The sequence below is a fragment of the Oncorhynchus mykiss genome, chromosome 6 (assembly GCF_057628025.1).
Source record: "Oncorhynchus mykiss isolate SJ-2025 chromosome 6, ASM5762802v1, whole genome shotgun sequence".
Taxonomy (NCBI): Eukaryota; Metazoa; Chordata; class Actinopteri; order Salmoniformes; family Salmonidae; genus Oncorhynchus; species Oncorhynchus mykiss.
This window is the reverse complement of record NC_143027.1, coordinates 23,891,783-23,901,688: the sequence shown is the minus strand read 5'-3', so window position 1 is coordinate 23,901,688 and position 9,906 is coordinate 23,891,783. Positions and strand designations below refer to the sequence as shown.

At 41.1% G+C, this 9,906-nt stretch overlaps 1 pseudogene across 1 annotated transcript; it reads left to right on the top strand.

Annotated features, from left to right (window-relative positions):
• The first annotated feature begins 2,114 nt into the window (after positions 1–2,114).
• On the top strand, positions 2,115–6,636 carry LOC110525220 (anaphase-promoting complex subunit 5-like; annotated as a pseudogene). Its single transcript, XR_016496968.1, has 11 exons — positions 2,115–2,173; positions 2,383–2,436; positions 2,548–2,629; positions 2,773–2,865; positions 3,764–4,140; positions 4,314–4,396; positions 4,596–4,626; positions 5,196–5,365; positions 5,525–5,664; positions 5,873–6,025; positions 6,246–6,636. The product of XR_016496968.1 is annotated as an anaphase-promoting complex subunit 5-like (transcript).
• Positions 6,637–9,906: the final 3,270 nt, after the last annotated feature.

Genomic DNA, 9,906 nt, shown 5'->3' with positions numbered 1-9,906 from the left:
TAATGTATTTTCGAAGTAAAGAATAACGTTTTTTAAAACTTAAACTTGGCTTAAATTTTATTTTTAGGGGGTTGATCAGCTTTAATATTGCATATAAATTGTGGCTTCTATCAATGTAATGTCTGCATCATTTCCAAACCCGCATATATATATATATATACTTTTTGTAAATATATCTATATAAAATATATACTTTTAAAATGTATGTATGTATTTTCCTTTATTATTTCCCCTAACTCGACCCTAATTGGAGTAAACTAATGGACAACGACACTTAGGCTTCTACTTCCAGCTTATACATACTATATACATTTTACAGACAATATGTTTTACAGTAGTTATCTTTTGTTTGTTTTTAGTCCTATCCTTCAGCTCCACTCAACCCCTCCCATTCATATATCGCTGAACAAATCAAATCAAATGTTATTAGTCACATACACGTGTTTAGCAGATGTTATTGCGTGTGTAGCGAAATTCTTGTGCTTCTAGTTCCTACAGTGCAGCAATATCTAACAAGTAATATCGAACAATTTCACAACAAATACCTAATACACACAAATCTAAGTAAATTAATGGAATTAAGAATATATACATATATGGATGAGCAATGTCAGAGCAGCATAGACTAAGATACAGAAGATAGTTTAGAATACAGTATTAGAGCGTCGGACCAGTAACCAAAAGGTTGCTGGATCGAATCCCTGAGCCGACAAAGGAAAAATCTGTCGTTCTGCTCCTGAACAAGGCAGTTAACCCACTGTTCCCTGGTAGGCTGTAATTGTAACTAAGAATTTGTTCTTAGCTGACTTGCCTAGTTAAATAAAGGTACAAAATAATAAATAAATAAATAATACAATGAGAAATGCAAGATATGTAAACATTATTAAAGTGACATTAATAAAACACCATCCAGTTTTAATTTCTATTTGCCATATATTGTGATGTTTCACAAATTTTCCGAACCTTCCTTTCTCATAGTTTCTACAGATTGTAAATTAAAGATAAACATTTCTACTAAGCATATTATTAGATTTTTGATCCAGGTACAGTAAATGTTCCAATTCTTCAGCCGTTGCTGAACCTGCGAACATTCTAACGTTTTTGAATTTATTTTAAACTTCAACAATGCCTACGTATCTTCTGTACTCTATTATTACAGGTGCATATACTGTGGTATTCTAGTAGGATAGTTTATAAAAGTGTGGTAGGCTAGTCTGAGTGTAGTTATTTGTGATGTGATCTAAGTGCCCCACAATCCAAAGTAATACGGTTGATAGTGTAGTCTATCAAACGAATCAGACCAATTATTTTACTAAATATAACTTTTACTATATTTAACTGCTTGGCTTAATGTAAAAAATAAATAAACTTCTACCACTACCAGAGAAAAACTTAAAGTACTTATTTATTTTCTATTATTTCTCTATTTTCTCTATCTCTCTGCATTGTTGGGAAGGACCCGTAAGTAAGCATTTCACTATTATTTGACATTTGTTGTTTACGAAGCATGTGGCTAATACAATTTCATTTGAATAATCTGTAATCGACTCTACAGTATGTACCTACATTTAGGGGCGTGGCCATATAGCACGTCACTAGGTAGGGACAGAAAAAGGGCAGGGTGTTTGTTGCGGTAGGTAGATCAGTATGGTTATTTTTTTGTTTATTACTTTTTAGTTGTTGTTGGAAAAAAAATCAATTAAGCATAATATAAGGGAGTTATAGTCCAATATAGTAGGTGGCAGCAATGGAACATTTATTGGATTCCAACCGCCGTTCAAACTCATCGAAGAAGTTAACATCTAGATGTTGTTCAAATTCATACAAGTACTACTGTCAATAATGCCATATGTTGCAGACTTTAAAATTGCTCACTACAGTATAAGATAGTTAGCCAGTCTCTCAAGTAGTTAACTAACAAGCAAGGAAATCAGTCTAGCTAGCTACAGTAGCTTGATAACATGGTTTGCGAACTGTTGCATGTTTTTCTTGATTATTTGGCTTCATACAACGTTGTTGAAAAGTAACTTTATAATATTTAGAAGCTAACTTAGCTAGTTACCTTTTCAATTTAAACAATGTCAAGCGTACATGAAAGTTTGTATTTCAACCCAATGATAACCAATGGGGTGTTCCATGCCCATGTGTTTGGCATCAAAGATTGGGTGACTCCGTACATCTCCGTTCTGGCCTACTGTACGAGATGACCACGTCAAAAACAATTGCTCTTCAGGAAAGAAGGCGCTTGAACAAACTCATCCTGCCTCTACAACAGATTGGAATATCTTATTGTTCACCTTTACAGCTTCTACTTTCCACTGTAAATTGCTTGCTTTTCTTTATCAAAGGTTTTGTCTATGTATTAGGGTCCAGACTTTGAAGTCTTCCCTACGCTGCCCTCAACCTGGCACCACTGCACTGTCGCTTTGGTCACTAGTGAGTAGTGATGGGCATAGATATGGAAAGTCTGTATCAATATCAGTTACAATTTATGTATGCAGTATTGATTCATGTCAAAATGAAAATCAACTCCAACTCTTGACTCAGTCAACAGGCTGACCTGGCTCTACATGAGGCAATCCGCATCGCCCAGGTGTCCAATGATCACGTGTGCCTGCAGCACTGCCTGGTAGGAGATTTTATGTTTGTGTTATATGCCCAACATACAGTATTTACATAATGTGTAGTCAAGGTTGGTCAGTGTCTATTTCACATTCTCAGCACCAATACTGTACCTGTGTAATCATCCATGAATGTATTTGTCTCTTTCAGAGTTGGCTTTACACGCTGGAACAGATGAAAGGACCTGACAGCTCTGCGCTAACTGAAGACTCTGTGAAAATGGATGTCCACTTCTGTCTACTGGTAAGAATTTCATATGCCTGCAGATGAGACTGGAGCACTCCAGGCTTACTTACCGTTTTATGCAATAGCCTCTCAGTTTCCTGACTATGGCGGTTCAGTAGATCCAGGTGATTACTATCCCTCACATTACCACCATCCTCCTTACCAGTGCACCAAATATGGAACCAACAAGACCCTGAACAGCTTCTACCCCCATGCCATAAGACTGCTAAATAGCTAATAAAATGTCTACCCGGATTACCGGCATTGACCCTTTTTTGCACTGACTCTATGCACCCACACACACTGGACTCTACTCACACATGCTTATACTGACATCCCAACACACAAATACACACACACACGCTACATACGCCAACATGCACACACATGCATACTGATACCTGGGGCGGCAGGGTAGCCTAGTGGTTAGAGCGTTGGACTAGCAGCCGAAAGGTTGCAAGTTCAAATCCCGAGCTGATAAGGTACAAATCCCACTGTTCCTAGGCCATCATTGAAAATAAGAATTTGTTCTTAACTGACTTGCCTAGTTAAATAAAGTTAAAATTATTATATATTTTTTTTAAACTCACACACACTTTTACACTCACCACATACACTGCTACTACTTCCTATTGTCTATCCTGTTGCCTAGTCATTTTATCCCTACCTATTTCTACATAGCTACTGCAATTATTTTGTATCCCTGCCATGTTATTTTTACTCATTATTGTTATTTGTTGTTAATAATTCCTCTTAACACAATTTTTCTGTAAATATATAAATATATATTTTTTAAACTCTGTATTGTTGGAAAAGGATCCGTAAATAAGTATTTCACTGTTAAGTCTACACCTGTTGTTTATGAAGCATGTGACAAATAAAATAGTTTTCATTTCATTTGATTTTCTCTCCTCAGTATTTGGCATATCTGGGCATTCATTCCCTGGTCCAGCAGGGGGCGATCCAGGGCAAGACAGCCCATGAGCTCATGGATGCTCTGAAGGACACAGACATCCTGCAAAGTGCTGGAAGCACAGCCTGTCAGAGCTCATAGACATCAGCCTGGCTCAGACTTCATCCATATGGATGATGTATGGCAAGAGGTGGGTCTCCTTCACTCATTCTGACATTCCCTGACATAAAGAGTCCACACTAAAAATAAAAGATTCAAACTGCAATGAATTGAATATAAAATAACAAAACCTGGTTGTCACTCACATATTTGGCAGCAATGTGAACCACAATTCCCTCTGCCACCTGGCTGAGCTGCATGCTGAACAGATACTGTAGTTAGTACACCTCTTCCCACCTCTGTCTCTGGCTCCACCTCTTATCTGTCTTCTGTCCCATCTCCCTCAGGGCTGTTTCACAAGCATTGATGTGATCCAGATTACATCTCAGGAGATGTGCACTGGTACTGACTGTGAGTGAAACTTGTTTTAGCTCCTGTTCCTCTCTCCCTCCAGGGCCTGTATGGGGCTGTGTCTGAGGTCCTGAAGCATCTGAAGGAGCAGTTTCCCCCTCACACCCAACATGCCAAGGTAAGGCAATCTGAACTCCTACTCATCTCTGTCCATCAACTTTAGACTTGACCCCCCCCCCCCCCCCCCCCAAAAAAAAAAATGGAAAAAGAATAACATTAGCTGACATGGGCTAGTTGATCTGGACTTTTCTGACAAGTTATAAATAGCTCTTTAAGGTATAGATGAGGAAAACTGATGATGCACTACCCAATTTTGAAATTGCACCTTGTGCATTCTACTATTACAACTTTCAAGAGTAAGTTTAAAACCATGCTGAGTCCCCCCCTCGGTCCCACAGTTTGGGAACCACTGTTCTAGTTAACTGTATGTACAGGTACTGCCAAAATAAGGGAAACACTTGAGTAAATTAGGGTTCTGGCGGCTCTGTTATGGTGTGGGGTACATTTTTCTTGAATGGTTTTGGTCTACTCAACCCCTTGGTGGGCAAGTTAAACGGCAATACATTCACAGCCATTCTGAGTTTTAACCTATGGTGAATCATTTCTATACTGATTGGAGTGGTCTCTTCCAGGATGACAATGCCCCCATCCACAGGGCACGAGTGGTCAATGAATGGTTTGATGAGCATGAAAACTATGTAAACCATATGCATGGCTGTCTGTCATCACAACCTAATTGAACACTTATAGGAGATTCTGGAGCGGCACCCGAGTTCTCCACGACCATCAACAAACACCAAATGATGGAATTTATTTTCAAAGAATGGTGTCGCATCCCTTCAATAGAGTTCCAGACTCTTGTAGAATCTATGCCACGGTGTATTGAAGCTGCTGGCTGATCGGGGTGGCCCAACACCCTGTTAAGACACTTTATGTTGGTGTTTCCTTTATTTTGGCAGTTTACCTGTGTATGTGTTGTGTTAACAGGAAAGCTCAAGTGCCGAAGGCGCTGAACCGGACCACTAAAGCGTACAGTATCCTGCAGAGGCTGCAGCTGTACTGTGAGAAGACCAAGTACTCAGAGATGAGCATCAGGTGGGCCAGGACACTAAATAAAAACACCAGACCTCATCTGTTGATGGAGTCCTAGAATGTTGTTTGAATATGTGTTTATCAATTTGTCAAAGCTACAGTATTTGTTTGGCTAAGGGTTGTGTGGCTGTGTTTTTATATTTGTGTGTGTGCCTTGTGCAGGGTGATGCTGGCCATTGCAGAGTTGCATTGAGAGTCGTCAGGTGTTGCCACAGCCCTTGCTCTCTTGCTGCAGGCCCTGGCCAGACAGCACCATCTACATGCCCTGGTCTCTGACTATCCTGCACCTGGCCTTCACTCAGGTCAACACACGCAATATGTAAGCCTGGTATGCTTGGTGTATACACACATATTCTCAGATATACAAATCTTTAATCTCTTGACCTTAGACGGAACTATATACTGTATGCAAAGCATACTCCCACATGTAGGCAAAACAAGGAAATTCATACTGGGTTATATTTAAAAACTCCATCAATAGTTTGTGTTGTTTTCTGTCTCCCTGTCCAGTTGATACTGGGAGTGCTGTAACAGACTCTGTGTGTCCTTTATTATCCCATCCTGGCCCATGAGCAGTCATGGATAAGGGCAGAGCTCTGCTGCTGCCAGCCCACTGTCAGGTGGCCACTGCTGGGTCCCAGCCCAGTGGTCAGAGGCATGCAGGTACCACACATCCCCAACAGCAAAGCTTCATATCACTTTCTCAAAGAAATGTACATGTTTGTTGGTGGTTAGGAGGACTTTATCATTTGAGTACACATAGGAGTCTTTCCGCGTTGTATTTTCTTTTGAGTCACATGAGCAGTATCAGCAATGAGAATTACACTACAATTTTGGATATTTACACAACCCAAATGTCTGATTCACTGTTGTCTCCCTCCAGGTCTGGGCCTGGCTATGCAGACTCTGGTTGAGGCTGTAGCCTACTTCTCCATGCTGGACTGTAAGGGGCGTCTGTGGGACATCCACTACCTGCAGGCCCGACTGCACCACACCCTGGGCCAAACCCCCCAATGCAACAAATGTGCCAAGCTGTTCCACCTGCTGGAGCTGCAGGCGCCGGGGGCAGCCGTCGCCATGCGACTCTGAACAGTCATCACCACCCTAACACAGACCGGTACATATACTGGTGTACTCTGTCTTTGTCATGAACTTCACACTATCTTTTGTTTCAAATTGCTGCATTAGTAGAGAAACAACTGGTTTAGGCACTCCCAATTTTACATTGCAAATGTGTATCATTTTTATACAATATAAAGATCAAACTTCAAGTCTCTAAATCTTAAGTTTGTTGTCCTTTTTTCTTGTGAAACTGCGAACCTGAAAATCACTATCATTTGTTCCACCTGAAAATGTTTCTGACTACACTACCACTAGATGGCGATCACAGCTATTGGAGAAAAAGTGCAGCCTGGCTGGGCCTCCCCACAACCTTTGTGCATTTTAATTTGCATACATAACACCCACATAGTATTTGAATTTCAAATCAAATCAAATCAAATTTTATTTGTCACATACACATGGTTAGCAGATGTTAATGCGAGTGTAGCGAAATGCTTGTGCTTCTAGTTCCGACAATGCAGTAATAACAAGTAATCTAACTAACAATTCCAAAACTACTGTCTTGTACACAGTGTAAGGGGATAAAGAATATGTACATAAGGATATATGAATGAGTGATGGTACAGAGCAGCATAGGCAAGATACAGTAGATGGTATCGGGTACAGTATGTACAAATGAGATGAGTATGTAAACAAAGTGGCATAGTATAGTATAAAGTGGCTAGTGATACATGTATTACATAAGGATACCGTCGATGATATAGAGTACAGTATATACGTATGCATATGAGATGAATAATGTAGGGTAAGTAACATTTATATAAGGTAGCATTGTTTAAAGTGGCTAGTGATATATTTACATCATTTCCCATCAATTCCCATTATTAAAGTGGCTGGAGTTGAGTCAGTGTCAGTGTGTTGGCAGCAGCCACTCAGTGTTAGTGGTGGCTGTTTAACAGTCTGATGGCCTTGAGATAGAAGCTGTTTTTCAGTCTCTCGGTCCCAGCTTTGATGCACCTGTACTGACCTCGCCTTCTGGATGATAGCGGGGTGAACAGGCAGTGGCTCGGGTGGTTGATGTCCTTGATGATCTTTATGGCCTTCCTGTGACATCGGGTGGTGTAGGTGTCCTGGAGGGCAGGTAGTTTGCCCCCGGTGATGCGTTGTGCAGACCTCACTACCCTCTGGAGAGCCTTACGGTTGAGGGCGGTGCAGTTGCCATACCAGGCGGTGATACAGCCCGCCAGGATGCTCTCGATTGTGCATCTGTAGAAGTTTGTGAGTGCTTTTGGTGACAAGCCGAATTTCTTCAGCCTCCTGAGGTTGAAGAGGCGCTGCTGCGCCTTCTTCACGATGCTGTCTGTGTGAGTGGACCAATTCAGTTTGTCTGTGATGTGTATGCCGAGGAACTTAAAACTTGCTACCCTCTCCACTACTGTTCCATCGATGTGGATAGGGGGGTGTTCCCTCTGCTGTTTCCTGAAGTCCACAATCATCTCCTTAGTTTTGTTGACGTTGAGTGTGAGGTGGTTTTCCTGACACCACACTCCGAGGGCCCTCACCTCCTCCCTGTAGGCCGTCTCATCGTTGTTGGTAATCAAGCCTACCACTGTTGTGTCGTCCGCAAACTTGATGATTGAGTTGGAGGCGTGCGTGGCCACGCAGTCGTGGGTGAACAGGGAGTACAGGAGAGGGCTCAGAACGCAACCTTGTGGGGCCCCAGTGTTGAGGATCAGCGGGTACATACCAGTAGTCCACAATGAGTTTTACCTTTATTCAGGAAAGAATCCTTTCGAGGTTGTCATTGCCTCTGTTGAAGGATGTCAATAGAATAGATATCATCAACATATTTTTCAAAGTCCCAGTGGTGGGATCTCATCAGAGGTCAAGACAGAGATGTCTAGCATAGAGCATCTAATCATCTATGCTTAGAGAATGAGGAAGGCTTAACCGAGCTGTCAGGGAGAGTCAGTTTTACCCACCACGATATGATGAATGACCGTAATATCAGAGCCGGGCAGAAGATGAATACGTTTTAGAGAGCAAGGTGATTTTTCTTCAGTTGGAGCATACCAATGAACAATGTAATTTCAACTATTTAAATTAAGTGAAAATATTCCCTAATTTTAATGGGATAGTTCTGAGATGAACTGAAATTAGATCTCCGTGTGTGTGCCATAACGTAACACATTCTGTGGGAAACTGAGCGAAGCAATGACACTGCATATTGTTTTGGTTAGTCTGGTGTAGATTTATGCAACCTCTAAGAGTGGTCATTTTTTAATGTGCCAGTCATGAGCGCCACTACGTTCACATTGTCTCTTCATAATGACACTGATCTAAGAAAAGGTCTTGTGAAACAATTTGAATCTTTTGAATATCCTTAATTGCCCTTTGGTTTGTATACAGAATAAGCTTAGTCTAATAGCATTTAAAACATTACCTAACGTTGGTTTGCAAACACAGAAGTCTTATTACTGAAAGGAAGCAGTGACATGCTGAAACAGCCCTGAGCCTTGAAATATTTCATTCTGGCTCTTTAATCATTTCAGAGGTACAAACTAGAACCAACTTAGGTAAAAGGCAATTGACTAACGTTTGAGTGGGTTAGTTTTTGAAAAATTCCTCATGTCCCTCTCGCAAGGAAAAATGCATTGTCATCATTACTTTAACTTTTTTGGTTGATTTCAACAGTTTACATTAGACAGGAAGAATGTTGTTCTGTTCAATTGCACAATCACTCTTACCATTAACATGCAGGTTTAGTCCAGGTGTTGAAAGTTCGACAATTTAAGTTGTGTGTTTCTGAATGTTTGCACAAGAAGCACTCTGTAAGGCCCCAGGCGTGTTAGCTACCTCACTCTATAAACACACAGATGGTGGGCCTCGTGGAACAGAAACGGGACAGAGCCTGTGTAAATACACACAGTAAATATACACACGCTGCATAATTCACTCTGCTCTTGTGTGTGTGTGCGTGTTTATATCTCTGGAGATGGAGGGAGCTACAGCCGTGGGATGGCTGGTCTTTTCATCAGACAACTCTAGATGGGCTATGTGATCATTGACGCTAGATGTTCTCTGCACCAGTGGCCTCCCCTGTATGTGAGCACTGAGCCTCAACGTTGACACTAGACTCTGTTCAGGCCTGTGCTGTCATAAGGATCACAGTAGTCGGGGAATGGGATATGTTCCACAGTTAAGATGAGCTGTGTCAAAGGATTGAAAAACACTTGCTTTACTATTTATGTATATAATGTACAGCTTCATGAGCCATCCTTCCCCATCTGCCCACAGGCTGAATGCTGTCTGAATTAATATGAATAATTTCACTCTCACAAGGAAGAAGAGAGTAGAGTATACACAGAGAGTATCTCAGGCCACATACTTTTAACCTGTCTCCTCCCCTTCATCTACACTGATTTTGAAGTGAATTTAACAAGGGACATCAATAAAGGATCATAGCTTTCACTTGGATTCAC